Source organism: Mastomys coucha, unplaced genomic scaffold (genome assembly GCF_008632895.1).
Source record: "Mastomys coucha isolate ucsf_1 unplaced genomic scaffold, UCSF_Mcou_1 pScaffold22, whole genome shotgun sequence".
NCBI classification, from domain to species: domain Eukaryota; kingdom Metazoa; phylum Chordata; class Mammalia; order Rodentia; family Muridae; genus Mastomys; species Mastomys coucha.
Window position 1 is genome coordinate 37,904,172 of NW_022196905.1, and position 10,162 is coordinate 37,914,333.

Below are 10,162 nucleotides of genomic sequence, written 5' to 3' on the forward strand. Positions count from 1 at the left end.
GGTGCAGCCTCAGTTTGCAATTGATGGCCCAGGACTGAAGGTGTCATGCAAAGGAGCTGAGGCTTGGCTCCGTGAAAACAGCCTGTGAGAGGCTATTGGTAAAGCCTAGTTACAGCAGTGTTTTGGGAATGACAGAACCATGCAATGACCAAGGACAGCAGCAGCAGTGGAGTACAGACATCTGGAGCCCAGAAGACAAGATGTGTGCTACAAAGGGCAGAGCTGGAGAAGTGACCAAAGCCCTTAGAGGAGCCCAGAAGATTATGAGTTGGATCCCAGACTGGTTTTGCTTTTGATTGTGACTGTGCCCTGATATTTTTCCCTCTTGAAGGAAGAACATATTTTAGTGGAGCCCACAGTTAACAGACTTTGAATTTTAAAAGATATTGGACATTTTAAGTTGATTGAACTTTTAATATGTAAAGACTGTGGGACTTTAGATCTTGGGGATAAATAAGAAAGTATGGATGTATGCTTAATAGTGATGTGTTTGTGTGTCAAGTTGACAAGGGGTCAATTGTACTGGCTGGTTTTGTGTGTCAACTTGACACAGGCTGGAGTTATCACAGAGAAGGGAGCTTCAGTTGAGGAAGTGCCTCCATGAGATCCAGCTGTGGGGCATTTTCTCAATTAGTGATCAAGGGGGTAGGGCCCCTTGTGGGTGATGCCATCCCTGGGCTGGAAGTCTTGGGTTCTATAAGAGAGCAGGCTGAGCAAGCCAGGAGAAGAAAGCCACTAAGAAACATCTCTCAATGGCCTCTGCGTAAGCTCCTGCTTCCTGACCTGCATGAGTTCCAGTCCTGACTTTCTCTGGTGATCAACAGCCATGTGGAAGTAAGCTGAATAAACCCTTTCCTCCCCAACTTGCTTCATGGTCATGATGTTTGTGCAGGAATAGAAACCCTGACTAAGACAGGGAATATTGGGAAATGCAGTCCCATGGATTTTGTACTTATGGACAGTTACAGGAGATAAAGCTAATGAAATTCCATTCAGATAGAGGAGGAGCCTTTAAGTCCTACGTTTAATGAAAGAACTATGGACATGATGGTTGCAGAGTAAAGGAGACTCACTTTTCTTTCAATATCTGCTTGCCCATGATCCAATGGATGGCCCCATACAAATGTTCTTACAGTTAACAAAAATCAAACTCACTGTTTGTGCATGAGTGATTTTTTTCTGCACAAAACATGTGCTACAAATGTGTGCCTAGAGCCCTTGGATTCCAGAAGATGACATTAGATCCTGTGGAACTGGAGATCATGAATCATCAAGTTGATATTGAGAATGGAATCTGAGTAATTTGCAGCAATTGTACATAACCTCTAAACTCTCTGTACTTCACAGGGCTATGAATTTTTTCAAAGGTAGTAGAGTTGAGAAGAAGATGGGAGGTGGGATGGGCAAGAAGTCCAGGAAGTTGTGAGGAAATGGGTGGTAGTGATGGTCAAAGAATGTTACATTCCATGCATGGAAATCTCAAAAGGCAAATTTTAAAAATAGAAGCATTATTTTAAAAGGATTTGTGGGTTGGGAGATGGAATAGCAGGAAAAAAATACTTGCTGTCTAGACTAATGAATTGTTTCAATCCCTGGGGATAAAACAGAAAAAAAGTCTCAGTAGCTAGCCATGGGGACAGTATCTAAAGCATGTCTTTATTCAATACCTGAAGTTGGCTTTCCTTTCTGGGTCTCACTTTTTTCCATGGACTTCAGTATGTCCCTGTCCCACTTGTAGTCCCTGTGGAAAAAAGGGGCATTTCTCCAGCCACTGCTATATCCAATGTGAGTCCTGCACACTCCACAGCCCTTTCCAAGATGGCACAGCAATGCCGTAAAGCTCTAAGCTGATGGCATCAGAATCTCCCACCCCATCCTTGTACCCTTCTACCCTTGACTTCCCTCATCAATGCTCTAGACTTTCTGGGCTACTCTCTAGGGTACCATATTTTCCTTACCTGGGGTGAACCTTCTGGATAAGCAGCTTATCAATCTTCTCTAAGACAACTTTTACTTGGTTCTCCAAGTAGGGTGTCCTCTTCTTCAAAACTCTAATCAGGAGGTGGGGAAAATTCGAAGAAGACACTATTGACATCAGGAACTTAAGATGATTACCATTGTAAGCTTACTCAAACAGTTGTGGTAAGAATAGTATGGGTACGGTCTCCAAAGCAATTATGGCCAAGGCCTCACTCCTCAGAACGTTCTTCCATGCAAGTTCCTGGAGTGAGAATAGGGGCTTGCTGCTCCTCTTAGTGTTTCTTCAGCGGTAAAGTGCTGCATCATTTTCTCTGTCTAATCACATTAGGGCAGTGACAGGCCTGTGATTGGCCAGGAACAGAGAGGTGGAGCTAGAGTTGGAGGAGGAAAAAGGTCAGGAACAGGAGAGAGGTCATCATCATGAGGATGAGTCAGACCCCACGTGGTTATACAACCAAACAAAGGTTTTTACAGAATAGATTAATTGGGTAAGAATATTGTCTTTACTATTTAGTTCTGAAATTATTGTATTGGCATCTTGTATATTATGATCTTATTATTATATAAATCTGATTTGATATTAAGGCCATAAGAGTCATGCTTTACTTACTGGGTTCTAGGCACTATTTAGATGAATGATTGTGGGATGTATAAAGAGTTGTATGTGAGTGAGATGTTTTTAATAGCTGGGAGAGAATAATAAGAGCCCACTGGGATGTGGTGATGCCAGTCAATATTGGCTCAATAATGTGGCCCGTGGAAATGGAATTTGCAGGGTGGATTCATTTTTAAAATATTCCTGAAACAGTAAAGATCCTGGAGAAGCATCTTGAAAAACATCTATTTTTATGTTAATACTTAGAGAACCCTTCTCAGCCATCACGGGGCCACAGTCACTGCTCATTCCACTCCAGGTTCCATTGAGCAGAATCTCAAAGCACTCACTGCTGGTTGAAGTAGCTATCCTTTCTCAAGTATCATTGGCCACAGCCCACTTCATTCTCATCCATTGTCAGTAGGAAGGGAGCCCTGAGGATCCTGGAAGGTAACTTAAACTCAAACACCTCACGACCCTGTGTTGCTAGGAGGGGTTGGGAGGCTTGTATTCCCAGCAATTGAGAGACAGTTGTGCTAGAGCTGGAGCAGTGATTCAGCAGTTAAGAGTACTTCTTTTTCTTGTATAGGATCTGGATTTGATTCTCAGTCTTTACATGTCAGCTCGTAACTGCCTATAACTCCAGTTCCAGGAAATCTGATGCAATCTTCTGACCTCAGATATACAAGTATGTATGATGAAGGCAAACTCTCCTATACATATGAAATAAATTAAAGGCAGGCATGGTGCTATACATCTTTCATCCTAGAAGCCAAAGGTATGTGGATCTCTGAGGCTAACATGGTCTCCATAATAATTTCTATAAGAGCTAGAGCAACAGAGAAACACTGTCTCAAAAGCAAGTTAGGAGAATCAAGACATCAAGAACAACCTCAACTACTTTGCAGATTGGAGCCTTTGCTTTTGATTCATAGATGTTAAGTATTGAAATGTTAACATAATAACCAAACTGCACATGGAGGGGTCTGATTGTTCTGGCAGTATGTGCATAGTAGAGGATTGCAATTTGATCATCAGTAGGAGGAGAGGAGCTTGGCCCTGTGAAGGTTCTGTGCCCCAGTGTAGGGGAATGCCAGGGCCAATAAGTGGGAGAGGGTGGGGTGGCAGGCATGGGGAGGGAGGAGGCAACAGGGGTTTGTTTTGGTTGTTTTTGTTTGTTTCTTTGTTTTTTGGAGGGGAAACTGGGAATGGAGAAATTTACATGTAAATAAAGAAAATATCTAATAAAAAAAAGAAACTAAAAAAAAAAAGAAAAAAAATGTTAACATAGTTGATTTTCTTTTGAAGAATATGAAGTGTCCTAGCCTGATTGTTTTATTTTTGTTTTTACTCCATTTTGTTAGACATTAGAATGTCTACTCTCACTTGTTTCTCAGGTTTATTTGCTTGAAAAATCTTTTTCCATCCTTTACTTTTAGATAATGTCTATCTTTGATGTTGAAGTTTTTTTTTTTTTTTTCACCTTAAGGGTCGCTCCTGCTTTTTCATCCATTTTGTTAGTATTTTTATTAGATCTTTTCTTTATTTACGTTTCAAATGTTATCCCCTTTCCTCATTTCCCCTCCAACTCCCCATCTCGTCCAAGTGTAAATAAAAAATATTCAATAAAAAAGAAATATTAATAACCAATGAATGCTACTTATGTTTATTTTGTGTGTGTGCTCACATGTGTGTCTTTCTCTTCTATTAGTTCTAGTCATGTGAATTTATTAATTGTGTTTTCTTAAGTATACTTAGCCTCATTGTGTTGGAGTTTTCCTTCTTGGATCCTCTGTAGGGTTGGGTAATGGAAAGGTATTGTTTAAATTTGGTTTTGTCGTGGTATATCTTGGTTTCTCCACTTATGGTAATTAAATGTTTTGCTAGGTGTAGTAGTCTAGGCTGATATCTGAGGTCTGTTAGGCTCTTCAAGAACTCTGTCCAGGTGAGCTTTAAGGCTCACCAATGAGAAACTGAGTGTAACTCTGATAGTTCTGCGTTTATGTTACTTGACCTTTTTTTTTTTTTTTGCAGCTTTTAAAATTCTCTTTGCTCTATATACTTAATGTCTTGATTATCATATAGTAGGAGAAATTTCTTTTCTGGTACAATCTGTTTGGTGTTGTGTAAGCTTTTTGTATTTGCTATAGGCATTTCTTTATTTAGGTTATGGGAAGTTTCTTCCATGATTTTATTGAAGACGTTTTCTGGGCCTTTAAGCTGGGAATCTTTTTCTTCTAGTCCCATTATTCTTATGTTTAATCTTTTTTTCAGTGTCCTATATTTCCTGTATGTGTGTGATGAACATTTTAGATTTTTGCATTTTTTTACTCACAGATCAGTTTCTTCCATCATGTGTGCGAAACTTGAGATTCTCCCTTTCAGCTCCTATATTTTGTTAGTGATGCTTATATCTATAATTTGTGTTCTCTTTCGTATGCTTTCCATCTCCAGGATTGCCTCAGTTTATATTTTCTGTTTTGCTTCCAGTTCTCTTTTCATATCTTGGACATTTTTATACATATCTTCTTTTATTTCTTTATATTAATTTCCTTCTTTTATTACCTCTACCTGTTTGAATGTTCCTTTTTTCTGTATTTCCTTAAAGGGCTTATTCATATCCTCTTTTAAAGACCTATATCATCTTCATAAGATTGGATTTAAGATCCTCTTCTTGTGCTCCAGTTTCTTTTGGATTTCCAGAATTTGTTGTATCAGAATAGAAGGGCTCTGGCAATGCCATGTCACCCTGGGTCTCAATGACTGTATTCTTTTATGCATCTGTTTTCCCCTGGTGTTGGTTGGATAATCCTGATGGCATTTGGTGGATCAACTGGGTTAGCAGGTAGATTCCATTAGGCCGAGTGGTCAGACAGGATTTCAAACTGGTTAATTTTGGGCCCCCTGAAAGTTTTCAGAGGGATGCAGGATGCTCTTGCAGTCCCACAAGACTTCTTCAGACCAGGGAGCAAGGCCAGAACTAGATAATGTGGCTCCAATCTTCACCTCTTCTAGCTGTCATGAATGATATTATTGATGTGTTCTTAGATTAGGTTTTTGTGATAGGATGTTTTCTTGAAAGGGTAGAAGACTACCCTCTTAGAGACAAACAGGATAGTGATGGAAGAAGGAACTGCAGAGGAGAAACCGGGAAGGGGGACATTTGAAATGTAAATAAATAAAATAATCAATAAATAATAAAGTTTACTTTTGTCATGGAATATCTTTTTTTCTCCATCTATGACAATTGAAACCTTGCTGTGTACAGCAATATGGGCTGACATCTGTGGTCTTTTAGAATCAGCAAGACATCAGGCTAAGCCATTCTGACTTTCAGAATCTTATTTGAGTAGTCATATGTAATTCTTATACATATGCCTTTATGCTGCTGATATGATAGTATACTTAAGTGACCCCAAAAATTCCACCAGAGAGCTCCTAAAGCTGATAAACAACTTCAGCAAAGTAGCTGGATATAAAATTAACTCAAGCAAGTCAGTGGCCTTCCTCTATACAAAGGATAAACAGGCTGAGAAAGAAATTAGGGAAACAACACCCTTCACAATAGTCACAGATAATATAAAATATCTTGGTGTGACTCAACTAAGCAAGTAAAAGATCTGTTTGACAAAAAGTTCAAGTCTCTGAAGAAGGAAATTGAAGACCTCAGAAGATGGAAAGATCTCCCATGCTCAAGGATTGGCAGGATTAATATAGTAAAAATGGTCATCTTGCCAAAAGCAATCTACAGATTCAATGTAATCCCCATCAAAATTCCAACTCAATTCTTCACAGACTTAGAAAGAGCAATTTGCAAATTCATCTGGAATAACATAAAACCTAGGATAGCAAAAACTATTCTCAACAATAAAGGAACCTCTAGTGTAATCACCATCCCGGACCTTAAGCTGTACTACAGAGCAATTGTGATAAAAATAATAATAATAATAATAAAAAAACTACATGGTATTGGTACAGTAACAGGCAGATGGATCAATGGAATAGAATTGAAGACCCAGAAATGAAACCACACACCTATGGTCACTTGATCTTTGACAAAGAAGCTAAAACCATACAGTGGAAAAGACAGCATTTTCAACAAATGTTGCTGGTTCAACTGGTGGTTAGCATATAGAAGAATGCAAATCAATCCATTCCTATCTCCTTGTACAAAGCTCAAGTCCAAGTGGATCAAGGACCTCCCCATCAAACCAGATACACTGAAACTAATAGTAAAGAAAGTGGGGAAGAGCCTCGGTCACATGGGCACAGGGGAAAATTTCCTGAACAGAGCACCAATAGCATATGCTCTAAGATCAAGAATTGACAAATAGGACCTCATAAAATTACAAAGCTTCTGTAAGGCAAAGGACACTTGTCAATAGTCAAATGGCAACCAACAGATTGGGAAAAGATCTTTTACCAATTCTATATCTGATAGAGGGCTAATATCCAATACATACAAAGAACTCAAAAAGTTAGACTCCAGAGAACCAAATAACCCTATTAAAAATGGGATACAGAGCTAAACAAAGAATTCTCAACTGATGAATACCGAATATCTGAGAAGCACCTAAAGAAATGTTCAACATCATTAGTCATCAGGGAAATGCAAATCAAAACAACCCTGAGATTCTACCTTACACCAGTCAGAATGGCTAAGATCAAAAACTCAAGTGACAGCAGATGCTGAAGAGGTTGTGGAGAAAGAGGAATACTCCTTCATTGCTGTTGAAATTACAAGCTGGTACAAACGTTCTGGAAATCAGTTTGGTGGTTCCTCCAGAAATTGGACATAGTACTACCAGAGGACCCAGCTATACCACTCCTGGGCATACACCCAGAAGATGTTCCAATATGTAATAAGGACACATGCTCCACTATGTTCATAGCAGCCTTATTCATAATGGCCAGAAATTGGAAACAACCCAGATGTCCCTCAACAGAGGAATGGATACAGAAAATGTGGTACATTTGCATGATGGATTACTACTCAGCTTTTAAAAATAATGAATTTATGAAATTCTTAGGGAAATAGATGGATCTAGAGAATATCATCCTGAGTGAGATAACTCAATCACAAAAGAACACATGTGGTATGCACTCTCTGATAAGTGTATATTAACCCAGAAGCTCAGAATACCTAAAATAAAATCCACAAACCACAAGAAACTCAAGAAGAAGGAAGACCAGAGAGTGGATACTTCATTCCTTAAAAGGGGGAACAAAATATCCATGGAAGGAGTTGCAGAGACAAACTATGGAGAAAAGACTGAAGGAAGGACAATCCAGAGACTGCTCCACCTAGGAATCCTTCCCATATTCAATCATCAAATCCAGACACTATTGGATGCCAGCAAGTGCTGGATGACAGGAACCTGATATAGGTGTCTCCTGAGAGGCTCTGGTAGTACCCCACTAATACAGAAGTAACTGCTCATAGCCATCCATTGGCCTGAGTACAGGGTCCCCAGTGAAGGAGCTAGAGCAAGGACCCAAAGAGTTGAAGGGTTTGCAGCCCCTTAGGAGGAACAAGAATATGAACTAACTAGTACCCTCAGAGGTCCCAGGGACTAAACCATCAACCAAAGAGTACACATGGTGGGACTAATGGCTCCAGCAGCATATGTATAGCAAAGGATGGCCTAGTCAGTCATCAATGGGAGGAGAGACTCTTGGTCCTGTGAAGGTTCTATGCCCCAGTGTAGGGGAATGCCAGGGACAGGAAGCAGGAGAGAGTGTGTTGGTGAGCAGGAGGAGGGGGGAGGGAACAAGATTGTTTTGTTTTGTTTTTCCTGGAGGGGAAATCTGGAAAGTAAATATCATATGACATGTATATAAGGAAAATATCTAATAAAAAAAGAATATGTACACGTATATCAAAAAGAAATTTAATGGAAATAAATTTTTACTAAAATGATGATTTAATTAAAGCCTATTAAATAAGGGATTTTGAAAATTAAAAAAAGAAAAGAGAGAGAACCTCAAGGTCTTGTGACATCTCTCTTTTAACCAAGAGAACTGAGCTCTCACTTTGCTCACTAAAGCAGAAGATGAAGGACCAGCCATTCCTCACAAATTCAAGAAAGGATAAGCAGAGTGAAGGAAGAGTCCTTCCCCATATCCAGGTCTGCTTCTTTTGTTGGTTGTTCTTTTCTTTTCTTTTCTTTTTCTTTGAACACCTTTTTCAGCCAGAAAAGATGTGACAGATGTTTCCAAGGACACATGTATCACTGTTGTTCATTTTATGTAATCCTGATTATCTACCTGCAGTACTGAAAGCCTGAGCAGTATAGATTCCTGAGGACTAGCACAGGCTTCTCATTTCAGGCTATAATTTAGTGCCCTTTCCCCCATCTCCCTTGGGGATAGTAGGGCAAATGACATTCAGGAACTTTAGACCAATAAGAATTAAATAAAATGTGATTGGAATATTGAATTTTATGGAGAAGGAAACTGATATCCAGAGAAATGAAAGAGCATAACATAGTCTCCCAGGGACAGAAAAAATATAGAGACACCTGAGTTCTTTTCTATAATGTTTTTATTCAGTTTTTGAGAATCTCATATATTTTGATCATATTCTAAATCCTTTTCATCATTTTTAATTTGCTTATTTTATAGAGAACCTTATGGAAATTGTATATAATATTTAATGAGCACATCAGGCTAATAAGTACTGTCATTTCTTCAGCCCTTGACCATTTTCAAAATTCAAAACTAACAGCTGACAGTCTTATAGTGTATGTCAAGGCCACAGTGCCTCTTGCGCCTCATTTCCTACCCTCCATGTTGGACCCATGTGTTTCCATATTCACCAATTCTAGTATTGTTTACAAGCCCAACATTAAAGTTTCCTCTGAGATTCAAGGATTCTTAGTTGTAAGACCTTGTTAAAAAATATACAATGTCAAAAAGTAAATATTTCTATCCCAAAAGGGAGAGAAAGAAAGATAGCCAAAAAGATTGAACGAGATCAACAACAAACCTCAGAATGGCAAACACCAAGTTTGGTAGCTCCATGCTCATCATCTGGGGTATGAGGTGACACATTATGGTTGCCAATGGGCTTTGGCATTCTATCCTCAAAATTCTTGTTATTTTTGGCTAAGGTGGACTGTCTATCAGGTTATATGTATTCAATTCCTGTGGTGCCCACCAGCAGATGCTCCACGTTCCTAATATTTTCCATTCCATTAATGTGGAAACATCCACTACATCTTTGTCTTCATCCCAACAGCTTTAATGTCTGAAGAGATCCTGAACTGGCTACATCTTGCCTGGCGTGTTGACTTTAAATCTTAGTGAAAGTCTTCATGAGGGATTATTGCATGCATTCTGTACATCTACAAACCCAGCATCACATAAACGATAATAAAGTCTTCCACCAGTTGAGCAATATCCAAGCCCTACAACCAAATGTGGCTGAGGAAAAGGCCAATCTGGTTGAGCAAAGGCATTCTGGAAACTCTTGGGAAAGTTCCTTAGGTTCTCTGAAAGGCATCATCCATTAATATTTCTTGTGAAGGGAAAAGATAGATGACCAGAATAATGCCTATTGTTCTTAATTACTACACTGATGAACCC